Below are 19271 nucleotides of genomic sequence, written 5' to 3' on the forward strand. Positions count from 1 at the left end.
GTTTGATTGATTTATGAAATCTGGGCCTGATTCAGAGTTGTATAGAATGCCGATGTCTTCACAATTGGCCAATGTTTCTCTCCTGCGCGTGCGTGAATATCCTTGAAAGCCCTTACTGCACATACTGCATAAAGTGGGTGTTTGACGTTGTACACAGTCCATCTCATGCTTGTACTCATGGGGAATGCTTATACTAGCACTGGCATATTTTGAACTTGGTACTGGATCGTAGTTGTGGTGACATTAGCATACAAATCTGAATCAGGCCCTCGGATGCAAAAGACTGTTGAGTAACCGCCCCCCCCTCCCCCCCACACACACACACACACACATACACAAACATACATACATACACAGTAGATCTATAGATTGTAAGCTTGCGAGCAGGCCCGAATGGCAGCTCCTGATTGGCTGCCGGTCCGTGAGCTCCGATTGGCTCACGGCCAGCTCTGTATTAAGAATATGGCCGCGGACCACGGTTCTGCCTCTCCCTCCGTGGTTGCATACCGATGCGCAAGCAGGCAGCTGACCTGCGTCCCTGAACCTGACTACAAGTACCCAGGCACCATCTCAGTCCGGGCCTGGGCCTGGAGTACACATCATCCCCCCTTGATGGTGGGCCTGCTAGGGAGCAGGAGGAAGTATCCCCTGAATGTATCTATGGGAGATCTACAGCAGATATCGGAGACTGTGATAGAACGGTGTATTTTAATTCATCCATGCGATCATTAATTTCTTTTTGCCGCAAATAGCAGCGATAAGTTATAATTATCTGGTATAGAAACCGATACTTAATAAATATAGCCCAAAATGCATCCTCACCTATGGCTTACATAAATCATGAGGATAAGGGGATACCAGAACTGTTTTGTTACAGCAACATACTGTATAATAATGTCTTAAATATATTTGCCTGCAGTAATTCTGTGCAAACACTAGATGGTAATAGTATATCACATGCAATCATTTTCCTTCTACAGCCTTAGTTTATTATATATAGTTTACGTTTTTTGGTAAGCCTTGGGTTACCAGATCAGCTGTGTAGATGTGTGGAATCAGGATACTGTACATTATACAAATACTGCATCATTACACAGGCAGGCACATTTGAATTTTGCTAACCCAACTCCTTTTTCCCTTTGTGATAATATTTTTCTTTTGAGTTTACATATTTTAGCATAACAATAACATAACAATAACCTTGGCTGAAATAGTTACCTGATATAAAAAGGGGTTTAATAGCAGTTAAGCTGGGTACACACTGGAGCGACATCAGAACGAATCCCCATCAGCCCGGATTGCCTGTACACATACACACTGGGTGTTATAATCCTGAGCATATTACTCATGTTTTACTAGTTATTCTTATGATTTACCTTTGCCTCAGTTTGTGGAACTACAGGTTACAGCTAGCTCCTGCATAGTTGTCTCCCAGTGCCTCAGCTCCTGCATTCAGCAACTGACTCCACAGGTGTCTGCATTCTGTAATTACAACTAGTTACCGGAAACCTACTATTCAGCTTGTCAGCCTGCTCAGTCTGCACTGCAGCTGTATGATATATCAATTACTATATCTGGTGCTCACAGCTGATTGGTCCAGCCTGTTCTTTTAAGCCTCTCAATCCCAAGATGCCTTGCCAGTTATAGCTACTCCATATGGTGTTCTGCTCCCTGGTTCCTCTCTTGTCTCAGTTCATCTGTCCAGTGGGATTTGCCTTGTTCCTGCATTGAATTCCAGCTTCACCATCTTGCTGAAAACTTAGTCTGCCGACTACCGTTACCCTGTCTCCAAGTGTCTGCACCCCAGTCCGTCCGTGTACCGCTACCTCCTGTGTCTCGCCTAGAGTTCCTGCTGTTGTTCCATCTCCACGGCCCCAGTGTACCATCTGGCCGTGAGCACCATTCCACCTTCTCCAGATCCTATTTGTTCCTGCGTACCCGTGCAGTTTGTCATATACATCTGGACTATCATACAACACCTCTGCCATAACTCTAGTCCAGTTCCGGTATCAAGTGACCAGACAGGGGGCTGCGACCTGCATGTCGGGAGCCGTAAAGCCCATATTCCCTTGTGGGGTTCCCTGGTGAAAACCTCCCAGCATGTTAGACTCCGCGCCTCTGTTCTGGGTAACGTCAACCACTTGGTACCTGATCAGAAATTCCGGATTCTGCACCAGTTCCTGACATTATAACTGGCCTACCACTTCCTGGGCATGGACCTGTCACAGCAAAATCCGGCTCAAATCTTGGCTGGTAAAATACAAAATTTGGGCCTAGGTTCATTGGTCCATTCCAGCTTAATAGACAGATTAATCCAGTAGCCTTTCGACTCTTTTTACCAAAATCACTTAAGATCAATAATACTTTTCACTGTTTCTTGTTGAAACCAGCATTTGTGTCCCAGAGATTTAGAAGCTCTCCTTCCAGAAGGCCTGCTGCTGTGTTGGTTCAAGGTCACCTGGAGTTTGTTGTGGAAAAGATTATGGATTCCAAGTTCAGGAGGGGTCAAGTTAATTTCCTCGCACATTGGAAGGGTTACGGTCTGGAAGAGAGAACCTAGGTACCAGAGACGTTTCTTCATGCACCCAGACTTAAGTCTTTCTTCCATGAATTTCCGGATAAGCCTGGTTCTAGGGGTTCTTAACCCCTCTTCAAGCAGTGGTGTGGGGGGGGGGGGGGGGTACTGTTATGAAGGATGGATGGAACAATCATGTTCCATCCTTCATTAGCATACTACAGGATGCTAGCGATATTGTCAGGTTTGATGTGCAGCAGTTTTGATGTGCAACTGATGGCATGTACATATTGGGCATACACACTGCCCGATTTGCTCTGAATTGAGCAATATGTTGTCTGATCTTGTGGATTGGAACGACATATCGCTAAATGTGTACCCAGCTTTAATTAATTCAGCTTATGTTATTGCTGTTGTATAATAAGAGGGACAGTCATAGATGGACTGTCACACTGTGAAATGCATGGCTCCAAGAAGAATATATGGCCCTAGTAGAGCAGCTTTTTGTTGTCCCATCCATAGATACTTAGGAAAACACTAGTGAACCATCATGCTGTGATATGGCTATGCTAGGTTTAGGTGTGGATAAGGCATTTTTGTGTGTGCCCAGTAAGTGAGGGACACTAGGTCGCTCATAACTTCCCCCCCAAAATAAAACCCTACACCCACTCCCCACCACTCTGCAATGCAAATGCTGGTGATGAAAGGCAGGCTCAGGCTCAGTTCTTTGTCATCAACTCCCCCTTACCTCTCAGCTCCCCTCCCCTCTTAGTCCTTTCTCCCCTCCCAATTCCCCTTCCCTCTGTAGACATTAAGTCAGGTTGACAGGTATATATTGTACACATGCTCTCAACTAATTCCCTGATATCATGCAGCATGGGTATTTCAGGTGTCGGCGTACAAATAGCCAAACGCTAAGTAGTTTACTTAAAGATATATTCCTTTTCTAGGAAAGGTTATTGAGAAAGTGGTTGCAAATCAACTGGAAACCCGCCTGACAACCCATGATATCTATGATTCATTCCAATCAGGATTCAGGAGAAGACATAGCACTGAAACAGCCCTTGTCAGAGCCGGCCCTAACCAATATGATGCCCTAGGCAAGATTTTGGCTGGTGCCCCCTAGCACCATCACTGGTTCCGCCTCTGACCTTTCACCTCTTTCCCAGCACCATCACCCCTCACCCATAGCAGTCCTTATTTTGGTGTTTGTGTTTTTGCTGGCAAGGGGCATGGCCACACAATAGTAACCCCAATTCCAATTACGCCACACAGTACTGCAACTTTATTCACATTTGATCATGCGATAGTGTCCATAATTCATATTACATCCCACAGTAGTATCACTTTACCTTATAAACGTTACTCCTCACAGTAGAGCCCCTTATTCACATTATATCACACTGAATTGCTCCTTATTCACATTACACCACACCCTATTGCTCTTTATTCACATTAGACGACACAGTAATGCCCTTTCTACACGCAATGCCACATAGTAGAGCACCTTATACACATAATGCCACACATTAGTAATGTATTTATACACATAATTCCACACAGTAAAGCCCCTTACACATATGAGACACCTTATTAATGTCCTTATAAACATAATGTGCCTTACACATTATGACAACCTTTATTAATGCCCTTTTACATATAATGTCCCTTACACATATGCCGCACATTATTAATGCCCTTATACACATAATGACACACATAGTGCCCCCTACAGATTTGCTGCATATTATTAATGCCCCTTTACACATAATGACACACATACAGTAGTACCCTGTTACACATATGCCACACATTATTAATGCCCTTATACCCATAATGACACACATAGTGCCCCTTACACATATGTTGCACATTATTAATGCATTTTTACATGACACACATAATGCTCCTTACACATATTCTGAACACTACTGTACAACCAACCCACTCACATGCACACAGCACTCACACTGCTACTAACACTGTGACCTCTGCCTCTGCTTGGATACAGATGTTTCCTCATAAATCTTGACTCAATGCTAACGTCGGGCACCTTTTTTTTTAATGAAAATGCATCCATTACTATGTGGCTAGGATGCACAGGCAGCTTCTGCTGATTAAAATGATATGCAGCATGCCTATATACTGTGTGAGACTGTGGCTGGAATGCTACACACAGAATATAGGCATGCTGCATATCATTTTAATCAGCAGAAGCTGCTGATGCCCCTAGGCATATCAAATGCCCTAGGCAATTGCCTAGTTTGCCTATGCCTATGGCCGGCTCTGGCCCTTGTGTGTGTGTTAAATGATCTTCTGACGGCAAGAGTCAGAGGCGACTATTCAATATTAATCCTTCTGGATCTCTCTGCAGCATTTGATACCGTGGACCATGGGCTTCTGAATGAGCGTCTGATACATTTTTGTGGACTGGATGGAACAGTTCTAAATTGGTTCAAATAATTTCTCACAGGTAGGTCACAGAGAGTATCGTCTGGATTATACTCATCACCACCAGTGCCATTGCCATGTGGTGTCCCACAAGGTTCTATACTATCCCCCATGCTTTTTGCAGCATACATGCTCCCGCTGGGTGAAATAATCAGGCGCCATGGGCTAGTCTACCACTGCTATGCAGAGGATACACAACTGTACTTGTCCTTTGCTCCAGGCACTGATAACCCAATAGCAACCCTAAATGGTTGTCTAGCTGAACTCCAGGAGTGGATGAGTGCTAGTTGGCTGCGACTGAATCCGGATAAAACAGAGGTCCTTATGATAGGACCGTAACATCAAAGGACAAGACTGCAGCATAGCCAACCAACTGGACTTACACTCGGGGATTCGGAATTACAAACCACTGATCGTGTGCGGAATCTTGGCGTTGTCCTGGATGGTGGCTTGACACTTAAACATCAGATATCAGCAACAATCAAATCCTCATTCTTTCACCTGAGGAACATAGCCAGAATCAAGCACTTAATTCCCTCAGATGATCTGCCAAAAGTCATCCATGCATTTGTATCATCTCGATTAGACTACTGTAATGCCCTCTACCTTGGTCTCCCAGCAAAAGAATTGCACCGCTTACAGCTGGTGCAAAACACAGCTGCCAGGCTGTTAACCAACCAGCCCCGTTCTAGCCGCATAACACCCATACTCTACTCCCTTCACTGGCTGCCTGTAAGATGGCGAATCATCTTCAAGATTGGCTTACTGAGTTTCAAAGCACTACATGACCAGGGCCCAAGGTACCTGAAGCAGCTACTGACCCCATACTTCCCCACTCGATTACTGCGATCTGTAGATGAAGGACTTTTAGCAGTTCCTAGAATCTCCCGTAATTCATCTGGGGGTCGAGCTATTAGTCATGCGGCTCCGACTCTATGGAACTCACTTCCCCGCAGAGAGCGAGAGGCCCCAACTATAGAATCCTTCAAAAGTAGACTTAAAACTTTCCTTTTTACTCAAGCATTCCCATAATTGTCCCTTTAGTATCTCCATGCTTCTGTATTTTATGAAAATCTGTTCTGTACTTAATTATTTTCTGTACTAATATTATGCTATGTATCTGTTAAGCGCCTTGAGTCCTATTGGAGAAAGAGCGCTATATAAATAAAATTATTATTATTATTATATAACCCAATACTGACCATCTCGTTGAGCACAGCTGAAGTGCATGTAAACAGCCTATCTGTACTTCACTTATTCTATTTATAAGTTAAAAAGATTATGCTTATTCAATTGTTTCGGACAATGATCAAGACAAAAGATGTAAGTGATTTGTATGTGGCACTATAATGGCCACCAGGCAGCATATATTTATCACCAGCAGTAACACTTCTATAGTTCTAATAGTTGAGTACAATGGTGGTGCAAATTAAAGCAGATACAGTAATGCACAATTTATCGTACCTTGTCGTAGATGTTACTGTTGAAATCTCCTATTAATGTAGAACAGTAGGCACCAGCATTATGTGAATTGCTTGACTTACCAGTCATTGCTTGACTTCGCTTCTTGGATATTTTGGAGTTCACTGAACGTGATGTTTGCTAATTCTTCAGAATATCTCTTAGGTGGTTTCCCTTTATTGTTTCTTATAGAACTTCTTCTTGATTGTTGAGTTTAGATATTTGTACTGTCAGCTTCTATTTCATCTATGCTTTCTGCTGCTGCTGGCTACTTAAAACACATAACTCATTCAGGACTGTTTTCTTCACATGCAGGGTAGTTTGTGCGTGCAGTGCCTGGGCCAATAACCTGTTGGTACATCCTATGATGTAGAACAATAGGCACGTGAAAGGGAGGTTAGTCCAGACAGTGTTTCCTTAAGCAGACTAACAGCAGTTGTCAGTGATAAGAGAATATAGAACAGAGTACTAGGGACAGTGGTAGTGGTATTATAGCTATATGTAGCAAGACCTTCCTTGGAGGATCATGTGCTGCACACTGCCGTATTACACAAAGTCATAAATCCAATATGGCGCCGGGTCACCTTAAACTCAATAAATGTTGCAGTGGCCATCTTGGTAAAGGAAGCTATCTGGCTTCAGTGTAGGAGCAGGGGATAGTGCTGGAGTGCACTCCACAGTTTCATAACTTCTAAATACCCAATTCTACTCAGTGTTACTGACATTTCTATATTACAGCAGTGTATCCATTTACAAACTGACTTTTTCAGCAAGATCATATTCCCTGCTACAAGTCTAGGATAATGTTCAAATGGTTCCAAGAACATGACTGTGAGTCAGTTGCTCCCAAATTATCACCTGTCAGTCCAAGTGAGAATCTGTATGATACAATGGAATGAAGGTATCCAGAGTGGAGATCTATTACCAGCTCAGATGCAGCATCATGGCTACACAACATTATGAGGCTCAATTAGAGCTAGACACATTAGCATCAAAAGTGCAAGTGTAAAGCGCATGTTACAAGTGTATCATGATGTGGCAGTATACTCATGTCAATAAAAATATTAAATATAGCAAATTCTGCACAGTTAGAGGTTTTATCGCAGCCCTCGTGCACCTTGGAAACGAGCACTTTGTTTCCCATTTAACATAAAGCTATTTGGTGTGTAGGTTCACTATGGGCGCTGAAAAACCTCTGGATTTCTCATTGAGATACATGAGTTTGTCATAAAGAAATATTTATTCTTAAAAAATACACAATAAAATATGATCACAGTAGGAATGATCAAAAAACATATGTCATATATATTTACTGATTAGTAATTTATACACAATTAAAAGAAAAACATAAAATTGCTCAACAGTACAATGGATTCAATTCACTTGAACCATGTATATTTGATATACAATGCGTTTCGGTGTCAAACACCTTTTTCAAGATCCATTCTTGAAAAAGGTGTTTGACACCGAAACGCATTGTTTGGACACTGTGCTTTCAATGTGAACGAAGGAGGAGCAGTTTGATTGGATGGTCTGGAAAAGCAATCTGCGGTGGTGCCAAGCATTCCAGCCCGAGACCTTGCCTGATATCAGCTAGCCCACCGCAGCACCAATGCATGGCGAGACCTGAACTACATTTAAGAACACCCTCAGTCCATTGTTACACCCACCAGTGTGATATTGTATCAGTATGGAATTCTATCAAATATACATGGTTCAAGTGAATTGAATTTATTGTACTGTTGAGCAATTTTATGTTTTTCTTTTAAATGTGTATAAATTCCTAATCAGTAAATATATATGACATATGTCTTTTGATCATTCCAACTGTGATCATATTTTATTGTGTATTTTTTAAGAATAAATATTTCTTTATAACAAAACTTGTGTATCTCAGTGAGAAATATAGAGGTTTTTCAGCGCCCATAGTGAACTTACACACCAAATAGCATACTCATGTCACCATTCCTCATCTTTAACGTGATGATAGTGAATGGCATTTTAGAGTTTTTTTTTTTTTTTTTATAAATGATAACTCTATTCCACCCCAGTCTCAATGGCAGCCCTAGCCGTGAGGTGCGTATAAATCATTTTGTGAGAGTTTAATCTGCGCCACAGAGATGTGGTTACTGCAAAGGAGAGTGTGTAGTCTGCATCCTGGAATCCTTCAACTGAACTCCTGAGTGTGGAATGATATGAAAAAGGGAGGTTCTGGTTGTTTTAATATTTTACTGATATTCTGTGATTGCTCAAATGCGGTATATCCAATATGCCAATGTGTACCGAGATAAAGAAAAATAACAATAGTGTACACTGTGGATAAAAATGAGATGTATAAGAGAGAAGATGCTGATGTATTCACCAGATGCCTTAGGCAATCTTGCACTGTTTCGTAAATGCACCAATGTTTCGGTTACTAGCCAGTCCTTCAGCAGTCCTGGTTTATGGAATGATGACAGACTTGATATGCCATATGTGCAAGGATGGAATCTCAGTAAAAATAGATTGTACTCATCTTGCATTGATGCATGTAAGCTCTGGACATTCATTTAAAACACAAAATCTGAGGGTTTGCTTGTGCTAACAGTATAAAACTATAGGAATAGTTGGAAAAAATACGATACAAAATACTTCATAGGCTGGTTGTGTGTATAAGCCAGCCTACTGCCTGTTATTTAAAAGGGCTGACATATGACCTGATAATCTCATTATTATTAATATCATTATCCTTTATTTATATGGCGCCACATGGGATCCGCAGCGCCATATTACAGAAGTACATAAACAAATATGCAAAACAAGAAAACAGTGACTTACAGTTCAAGACAATATAGGACAAGTACAGAGTAACTATACATAGCTACATCCGTAAACAGCACTGAAATAAATATCAGGGTGGCAGAAAACCAAGGGATTTGGTGCAGTCAAAGGGAGTATTGAAAAGAAGATAGGTTTATCACATAGTTGCCTACCCTCCCTCATTCTGCAGGAGACTCCCTGAAATAGCAGCAATCTCCCTCACTCTCTGAATAGACCAGCAATCTCCCCCATTGCACCTTATCCCCATTATTTAGCTCTTACAATCTTGGGGGGGAAAATAAATCCGAGATATATACATTCAAATGGGATCATCAGTGCCATGTCCCTGCATTGGTTATAAGGCACAATGATCCCTATGGCTACATGCATTTTAAATAAGGTTTCTCGTGGCCACTTACAGTATATGGAACCTCTTGTAAAACACAATACACAAACAAATCCAGAAAAATGTCTTTTCTTCAACAAATAGATCATACTAACTTTGGGGCTCTTTTACATTTGGATGTAAGTCATTTTCATGACACGCCTCTCAGATGTAGCAGTACACATCCGCGCTGATAGGTGTTACTTTCACAGTCTCCCTGAAATGCTTTTTCAAAAGTAGGCAAGTATAATTTATCATAGTAGAGTATTGGTATTTCCCTTTCAAAGACTTCAAGAGAAGAAAATTTATATTTGCATATACAAGCTGAGTATCCCATATCCAAATATTCCAAAATATGGAATATTCCGAAATACAGAATTTTTTGAGTGAGAGTGAGATAGTGAAACTTTTGTTTTCTGATAACTCAATGTACAAAAACTTTGTTTAATACACAAAGTTATTAAAAATATTGTATTAAATGACCTTCATTCTGTGTGTATAAGGTGTATATGAAACACAAATGAATTGTGTTAATGTACACACACTTTGTTTAATGCAAAATTTATTACAAATATTGGCTAAAATTACCTTCAGGCTGTGTGTATAAGGTGTATATGAAACATAAATGCATTCTGTGTTTATACTTAGGTACCATCGCCATAATATCGCATTATGGTATGCAATTATTCCAAAATACGGAAAAATCCGATATCCAAAATACTTCCGGTCCCAAGCATTTTGGATAAGGGATACTCAACCTGTATAATTTTATATTTTGCACTGAGCAGTGCCCCTATGTTTTAGTGCTTTATTGGTGAAATACTAAGATCAAACAGAGCATATTGTATACGTCTGCCTAGATAACATTGTCAATCTCAGCCTGACTGAGGGTCAGTACTATAATAGGTTTAGGTGGTGTTTTACAGCTTGAAAAATGCAATCTTAAAGGCAATTCTGTCTTACTGTACAGGGTTTGGAGTATTGATGCATGGAAATAAATGCATGTCTTTGCCCATGGATAGGGGCCTGTTCCATCAACGTGCCCTCACTGAACTGTAGATGCAGTATTGGACCACATATGCATGCTGGAGGCATCTGCTTAGTCCAGACGCCTCCTGCTACACGACCACATCTTAGTTAGAATACACTTTCTGTCCACATCTGAATGAACTCCTCTTGTGTGATTTCATTCTCTGGTACCAAGCATATGCAAGTAAGGGCAATGCTTTTCAGATGTCTCCACTTCCTTGTGCCCCTGATGATTGAGTATCAAAGCAAGCACACAGGTAGGGGTGGTCTGCTTGTAAAGATGTATAAAACTCTGCATATGGGCAAATATATGGATTTTCCATGCACGCAAAGGAGGACCATTATAGTGAGTTATGTTTAGCTGTATCAGGCCCAAAGTATATATAAATGTTCATTAAGCTTTTTATTTTAATAAAGCAACATATAGTGGGAAATGTATCAAAATATGGTTTTATAAGCAGTTTTAGAACCACCACACATTGTATATGGCTTTCAGCCCCAAACCACAAGATTACTAACTGTGGTCTATAAATTGAAACCTCAAACTGCATACAATGGGGTAAATTTACTAAGATTCGTATTTTCCCGTTTCAGGTCAAAGTTCAATCACGAATGACATCGAAAGTGTAAAACTGCAACTTTTTGAATTGATTACGACTAATTTACTAAGCTGTCGTATTCGGGTTTTTCTTTTCTTCCGATGTCGATGTCATTCGTGTTTTTTTTTATATTTTTACGGCAGTGATTAGCAAAACACTGCCGACTTTTTTTACAATCAATCTCGGCCGGATCTGTGTGATCCGTGCTGGGGTTTTTTTTTTTTTTTAATTAAACACTGTAAAATATAAAAAAAAATGCGTGGGGTCCCCCCTCCTAAGCATAACCAGCCTCGGGCTCTTTGAGCCGATCCTGGTTGCAAAAATATGGGGGGAAAAATGACAGGGGTTCCCCCATATTTAAGCAACCAGCATCGGGCTCTGCGCCTGGTCCTGGTCCCAAAAATACGGGGGACAAAAAGAGTAGGGGTCCCCCGTATTTTTAAAACCAGCACCGGGCTCCACTAGCTGGACAGATAATGCCACAGCCGGGGGTCACTTTTATATAGTGCCCTGCGGCCGTGGCATCAAAAATCCAACTAGTCACCCCTGGCCGGGGTACCCTGGGGGAGTGGGGACCCCTTCAATCAAGGGGTCCCCCCCCCCAGCCACCCAAGGGCCAGGGGTGAAGCCCGAGGCTGTCCCCCCCCCATCCAATGGGCTGCGGATGGGGGGGCTGATAGCCTTTGTTGTAAAAGAAAAGATATTGTTTTTAGTAGCAGTACTACAAGTCCCAGCAAGCCTCCCCCGCATGCTGGTACTTGGAGAACCACAAGTACCAGCATGCGGCGGAAAAACTGGCCCGCTGGTACCTGTAGTACTATTACTAAAAAAATACCCAAAAAAAGACAAGACACACACACCGTGAAAGTATAATTTTATTACATACATACACACATACATACATACTTACCTTAAGTTCCCACGCAGGTCGGTCCTCTTCTCCAGTAGAATCCAAGGGGTACCTGTTGAAGAAATTATACTCACGAGATCCAGGGGTCCAGGCTCCTCGGGAAATCCAGGGGTAATCCACGTACTTGAAAAAAATAACAAAACGGTGTCCCGACCACGAACTGAAAGGGGACCCATGTTTGCACATGGGTCACCTTTCCACGAATGCCAGAAACCCACTTTGACTTCTGTCTAAGTGGGTTTCTTCAGCCAATCAGGAAGCGCCACGTTGTAGCACTCTCCTGATCGGCTGTGTGCTCCTGTACTGTCTGGCAGGCAGCACACGGCAGTGTTACAATGTAGCGCCTATGCGCTACATTGTAACCAATGCTGGGAACTTTCTGCTCAGCGGTGACGTCACTTTAGGTCAACCGCAGGGCAGAAAGTTCCCATCATTGGTTACAATGTAGCGCATAGGCGCTACATTGTAACACTGCCGTGTGCTGCCTGTCAGTGAGGACAGGAGCACACAGCTGATCAGGAGAGTGCTACATCGTGGCGCTCCCTGATTGGCTGAAGAAACCCACTTAGACAGAAGTCAGAGTGGGTTTCTGGCATTCGTGGAAAGGTGACCCATGTGCAAACATGGGTCCCCTTTCAGTTCGTGGTCGGGACACCGTTTTGTTATTTTTTTCAAGTACGTGGATTACCCCTGGATTTCCCGAGGAGCCTGGACCCCTGGATCTCGTGAGTATAATTTCTTCAACAGGTACCCCTTGGATTCTACTGGAGAAGAGGACCGACCTGCGTGGGAACTTAAGGTAAGTATGTATGTATGTATGTGTGTAGGTATGTAATAAAATTATACTTTCACGGTGTGTGTGTCTTGTCTTTTTTTGGGTATTTTTTTAGTAGTAGTACTACAGGTACCAGCGGGCCCGTTTTTCCGCCGCATGCTGGTACTTGTGGTTCTCCAAGTACCAGCATGCGGGGGAGGCTTGCTGGGACTTGTAGTACTGCTACTAAAAACAATATATTTTCTTTTACAACAAAGGCTATCAGCCCCCCCATCCGCAGCCCATTGGATGGGGGGGGACAGCCTCGGGCTTCACCCCTGGCCCTTGGGTGGCTGGGGGGGGGGACCCCTTGATTGAAGGGGTCCCCACTCCCCCAGGGTACCCCGGCCATGGGTGACTAGTTGGATTTTTGATGCCACGGCCGCAGGGCACTATATAAAAGTGACCCCCGGCTGTGGCATTATCTGTCCAGCTAGTGGAGCCCGGTGCTGGTTTTAAAAATACGGGGGACCCCTACTCTTTTTGTCCCCCGTATTTTTGGGACCAGGACCAGGCGCAGAGCCCGATGCTGGTTGCTTAAATATGGGGGAACCCCTGTCATTTTTTCCCCCATATTTTTGCAACCAGGATCGGCTCAAAGAGCCCGAGGCTGGTTATGCTTAGGAGGGGGGACCCCACGCAATTTTTTTTGAAAAAATAAGCACTTTCCCACCCCTTCCCACTGATATACATGCACGGATCTCATGGATCCGTGCATGCCTATCTAATCACGGGAAAAAAAATAAGGTCTGTTTTTTTTTAGCACTTTTTTACGAGTTGTAATTTTTCACGGCAGTGTTTGTTTGTTTTTTGCTTTGCACTTCTTAGTAAATGACCGAGATTCATACTTAAACAGCCGCGTTTTGACCGATGGTGTATTCATTCGTAATTTTTTACTTGGACTTGCAAAAAATTACGAATGCCCTCATCTCTGCCGTGATTAGTGTTTAGTAAATTACCGAGATGACACTTTGATGAAAAAACAACATCTCGGTCAAAATCGGGAGCTTAGTAAATTTCCCCCAATGGGGTAAATTTACTAAGATTCGTGTTTTCCCGTTTCAGGTCAAAGTTCAATCACGAATGACATCGAAAGTGTAAAACTGCAACTTTTTGAATTTGTTACGATGGATTTACTAAGCTGTCGTATTCGGGTTTTTCTTTTCTTCCGATGTCGATGTCATTCGTGTTTTTTTTGTGTTTTTTACGGCAGTGATTAGCAAAACACTGCCGACTTTTTTACAATTAATCTCGGCCGGATCTGTGTGATCCGTGCTGGGGTTCAATTTTTTTTTTTTTTTTAATTAAGCACTGTAAAATTTTAAAAAAAAATTGCGTGGGGTCCCCCCTCCTAAGCATAACCAGCCTCGGGCTCTTTGAGCCGATCCTGGTTGCAAAAATATGGGTAAAAAAATGACAGGGGTTCCCCCATATTTAAGCAACCAGCATCGGGCTCTGCGCCTGGTCCTGGTTCCAAAAATACGGGGGACAAAAAGAGTAGGGGTCCCCCGTATTTTTAAAACCAGCACCGGGCTCCACTAGCTGGACAGATAATGCCACAGCCGGGGGTCACTTTTATATAGTGCCCTGCGGCCGTGGCATCAAAAATCCAACTAGTCACCCCTGGCCGGGGTACCCTGGGGGAGTGGGGACCCCTTCAATCAAGGGGTCCCCCCCCCCCCAGCCACCCAAGGGCCAGGGGTGAAGCCCGAGGCTGTCCCCCCCCCATCCAATGGGCTGCGGATGGGGGGGCTGATAGCCTTTGTTGTAAAAGAAAATATATTGTTTTTAGTAGCAGTACTACAAGTCCCAGCAAGCCTCCCCCGCATGCTGGTACTTGGAGAACCACAAGTACCAGCATGCGGCGGAAAAACGGGCCCGCTGGTACCTGTAGTACTACTACTAAAAAAATACCCAAAAAAACACAAGACACACACACCGTGAAAGTATAATTTTATTACATACATACACACATACATACATACTTACCTTCTGTTCCCACGCAGGTCGGTCCTCTTCTCCAGTAGAATCCAAGGGGTACCTGTTGAAGAAATTATACTCACGAGATCCAGGGGTCCAGGCTCCTCGGGAAATCCAGGGGTAATCCACGTACTTGAAAAAAATAACAAAACGGTGTCCCGACCACGAACTGAAAGGGGACCCATGTTTGCACATGGGTCACCTTTCCACGAATGCCAGAAACCCACTCTGACTTCTGTCTAAGTGGGTTTCTTCAGCCAATCAGGGAGCGCCACGTTGTAGCACTCTCCTGATCAGCTGTGTGCTCCTGTCCTCACTGACAGGCAGCACACGGCAGTGTTACAATGTAGCGCCTATGCGCTCCATTGTAACCAATGCTGGGAACTTTCTTGCTCAGCGGTGACGTCACTTTAGGTCAACCGCAGGGCAGAAAGTTCCCAGCATTGGTTACAATGTAGCGCATAGGCGCTACATTGTAACACTGCCGTGTGCTGCCTGTCAGTGAGGACAGGAGCACACAGCTGATCAGGAGAGTGCTACAACGTGGCACTCCCTGATTGGCTGAAGAAACCCACTTAGACAGAAGTCAGAGTGGGTTTCTGGCATTCGTGGAAAGGTGACCCATGTGCAAACATGGGTCCCCTTTCAGTTCGTGGTCGGGACACCGTTTTGTTATTTTTTTCAAGTACGTGGATTACCCCTGGATTTCCCGAGGAGCCTGGACCCCTGGATCTCGTGAGTATAATTTCTTCAACAGGTACCCCTTGGATTCTACTGGAGAAGAGGACCGACCTGCGTGGGAACTTAAGGTAAGTATGTATGTATGTGTGTATGTATGTAATAAAATTATACTTTCACGGTGTGTGTGTCTTGTCTTTTTTTGGGTATTTTTTTAGTAGTAGTACTACAGGTACCAGCGGGCCAGTTTTTCCGCCGCATGCTGGTACTTGTGGTTCTCCAAGTACCAGCATGCGGGGGAGGCTTGCTGGGACTTGTAGTACTGCTACTAAAAACAATATCTTTTCTTTTACAACAAAGGCTATCAGCCCCCCCATCCGCAGCCCATTGGATGGGGGGGGACAGCCTCGGGCTTCACCCCTGGCCCTTGGGTGGCTGGGGGGGGGGACCCCTTGATTGAAGGGGTCCCCACTCCCCCAGGGTACCCCGGCCAGGAGTGACTAGTTGGATTTTTGATGCCACGGCCGCAGGGCACTATATAAAAGTGACCCCCGGCTGTGGCATTATCTGTCCAGCTAGTGGAGCCCGGTGCTGGTTTTAAAAATACGGGGGACCCCTACTCTTTTTGTCCCCCGTATTTTTGGGACCAGGACCAGGCGCAGAGCCCGATGCTGGTTGCTTAAATATGGGGGAACCCCTGTCATTTTTTCCCCCATATTTTTGCAACCAGGATCGGCTCAAAGAGCCCGAGGCTGGTTATGCTTAGGAGGGGGGACCCCACGCAATTTTTTTTGACAAAATAAGCACTTTCCCACCCCTTCCCACTGATGTACATGCACGGATCTCATGGATCCGTGCATGCCTATATAATCACGGGAAAAAAAATAAGGTCTGGTTTTTTTTAGCACTTTTTTACGAGTTGTAATTTTTCACGGCAGTGTTTGTTTTTTTTTGCTTTGCACTTCTTAGTAAATGACCGAGATTCATACTTAAACAGCCGCGTTTTGACCGATGGTGTATTCATTCGTAATTTTTTACTTGGACTTGCAAAAAATTACGAATGCCCTCATCTCTGCCGTGATTAGTGTTTAGTAAATTACCGAGATGACACTTTGATGAAAAAACGGCATCTCGGTCAAAATCGGGAGCTTAGTAAATTTACCCCAATGTGTTAAAACACTTAAGTTACCCATTTTTTAACTACAATAGTAAAACATTCTGCAAAACATACAGTTTTACCTACTTCAGTACAGGCCAGCCAGGGTTTGACCTCCCATTGGTGCAGGATGTGCATTGCTGCCCAGAGCAGCAATTAATTTCTCTGACGTCCTAGTGGATGCTGGGGACTCCGTCAGGACCATGGGGATTAGCGGCTCCGCAGGAGACAGGGCACAAAAATAAAGCTTTAGGATCAGGTGGTGTGCACTGGCTCCTCCCCCTATGACCCTCCTCCAAGCCTCAGTTAGGTTTTTGTGCCCGTCCGAGCAGGGTGCAATCTAGGTGGCTCTCCTAAAGAGCTGCTTAGAAAAAGTTTTTAGGTTTTTTATTTTACAGTGAGTCCTGCTGGCAACAGGCTCACTGCAACGAGGGACTTAGGGGAGAAGAAGTGAACTCACCTGCGTGCAGGATGGATTGGCTTCTTAGGCTACTGGACACCATTAGCTCCAGAAGGATCGAACACAGGCCCAGCCATGGAGTCCGGTCCCGGAGCCGCGCCGCCGACCCCCTTGCAGATGCCGAAAAGTGAAGAGGTCCAGAAACCGGCGGCAGAGGACTTTTCAGTCTTCATGAGGTAGCGCACAGCACTGCAGCTGTGCGCCATTGTTGTCACACACTTCACACCAGCGGTCACTGAGGGTGCAGGGCGCTGTGGGGGGCGCCCTGGGCAGCAATGAAATACCTATACTGGCTAAAAGATACATCACATATAGCCCCTGGGGCTATATGGATGTATTTAACCCCTGCCAGGTCTCAGAAAAACGGGAGAAGAAGCCCGCCGAAAAGGGGGCGGGGCCTATTCTCCTCAGCACACAGCGCCATTTTCCCTCACAGAAATGCTGGTGGGAAGGCTCCCAGGCTCTCCCCTGCACTGCACTACAGAAACAGGGTTAAAACAGAGAGGGGGGGCACTTATTTGGCGATATGATTATATATATTAAGATGCTATAAGGGAAAAACACTTATATAAAGGTTGTCCCTGTATAATTATAGCGTTTTGGTGTGTGCTGGCAAACTCTCCCTCTGTCTCTCCAAAGGGCTAGTGGGGTCCTGTCCTCTATCAGAGCATTCCCTGTGTGTGTGCTGTGTGTCGGTACGTGTGTGTCGACATGTATGAGGACGATGTTGGTGAGGAGGCGGAGCAATTGCCTGTAATGGTGATGTCACTCTCTAGGGAGTCGACACCGGAATGGATGGCTTATTTAAGGAATTACGTGATAATGTCAACACGCTGCAAGGTCGGTTGACGACATGAGACGGCCGGCAAACCAATTAGTACCTGTCCAGGCGTCTCAAACACCGTCAGGGGCGTTAAAACGTCTTTTTACCTCAGTCGGTCGACACAGACACAGACACGGACACTGACTCCAGTGTCGACGGTGAAGAAACAAACGTATTTTTCTTTTAGGGCCACACGTTACTTGTTAAGGGCAATGAAGGAGGTGTTACATATTTCTGATACTACAAGTACCACAAAAAAGGGTATTTTGTGGAGTGTGAAAAAACTACCTGTAGTTTTTCCTGAATCAGATAAATTAAATGAAGTGTGTGATGATGCGTGGGTTTCCCCCGATAGAAAATTATTGGCGGTATACCCTTTCCCGCCAGAAGTTAGGGCGCGTTGGGAAACACCCCTTAGGGTGGATAAGGCGCTCACACGCTTATCAAAACAAGTGGCGGTACCGTCTCCAGATAGGGCCGCCCTCAAGGAGCCAGCTGATAGGAGGCTGGAAAATATCCTAAAAAGTATATACACACATACTGGTGTTATACTGCGACCAGCGATCGCCTCAGCCTGGATGTGCAGCGCTGGGGTGGCTTGGTCGGATTCCCTGACTGAAAATATTGATACCCTTGACAGGGACAGTATTTTACTGACTATAGAGCATTTAAAGGATGCATTTCTATATATGCGAGATGCACAGAGGGATATTTGCACTCTGGCATCAAGAGTAAGTGCGATGTCCATATCTGCCAGAAGTTGTTTATGGACACGACAGTGGTCAGGTGATGCAGATTCCAAACGGCACATGGAAGTATTGCCGTATAAAGGAGAAAAAGACAACGTCTTTTCAGCCTCAGTCCTTTCGTCCCCATAAGGGCAAGCGGTCAAAAGGCCAGTCATATCTGCCATGGGATAGAGGAAAGGGAAGAAGACTGCAGCAGGCAGCCCATTCCCAGGAACAGAAGCCCTCCACCGCTTCTGCCAAGTCCTCAGCATGACGCTGGGGCCGTACAAGCGGACTCAGGTGCGGTGGGGGGTCGTCTCAAGAGTTTCAGCACGCAGTGGGCTCACTCGCAAGTGGACCCCTGGATCCTACAAGTAGTATCCCAGGGGTACAGATTGGAAGTTCGAGACGTCTCCCCCTCGCAGGTTCCTGAAGTCTGCTTTACCAACGTCTCCCTCCGACAGGGAGGCAGTAGTGGAAACA

The 19271-nt window shown here is 44.3% G+C and overlaps 1 protein-coding gene across 3 annotated transcripts in view; it reads left to right on the top strand.

Annotated features, from left to right (window-relative positions):
* NEK11 (NIMA related kinase 11) overlaps positions 1–19271 on the top strand; it is a 959809-nt gene that overhangs the window by 122319 nt on the left and 818219 nt on the right. The gene's annotated exons all lie outside the window — the stretch shown is intronic.

Source organism: Pseudophryne corroboree, chromosome 5 (genome assembly GCF_028390025.1).
Source record: "Pseudophryne corroboree isolate aPseCor3 chromosome 5, aPseCor3.hap2, whole genome shotgun sequence".
Lineage (NCBI taxonomy): Eukaryota > Metazoa > Chordata > Amphibia > Anura > Myobatrachidae > Pseudophryne > Pseudophryne corroboree.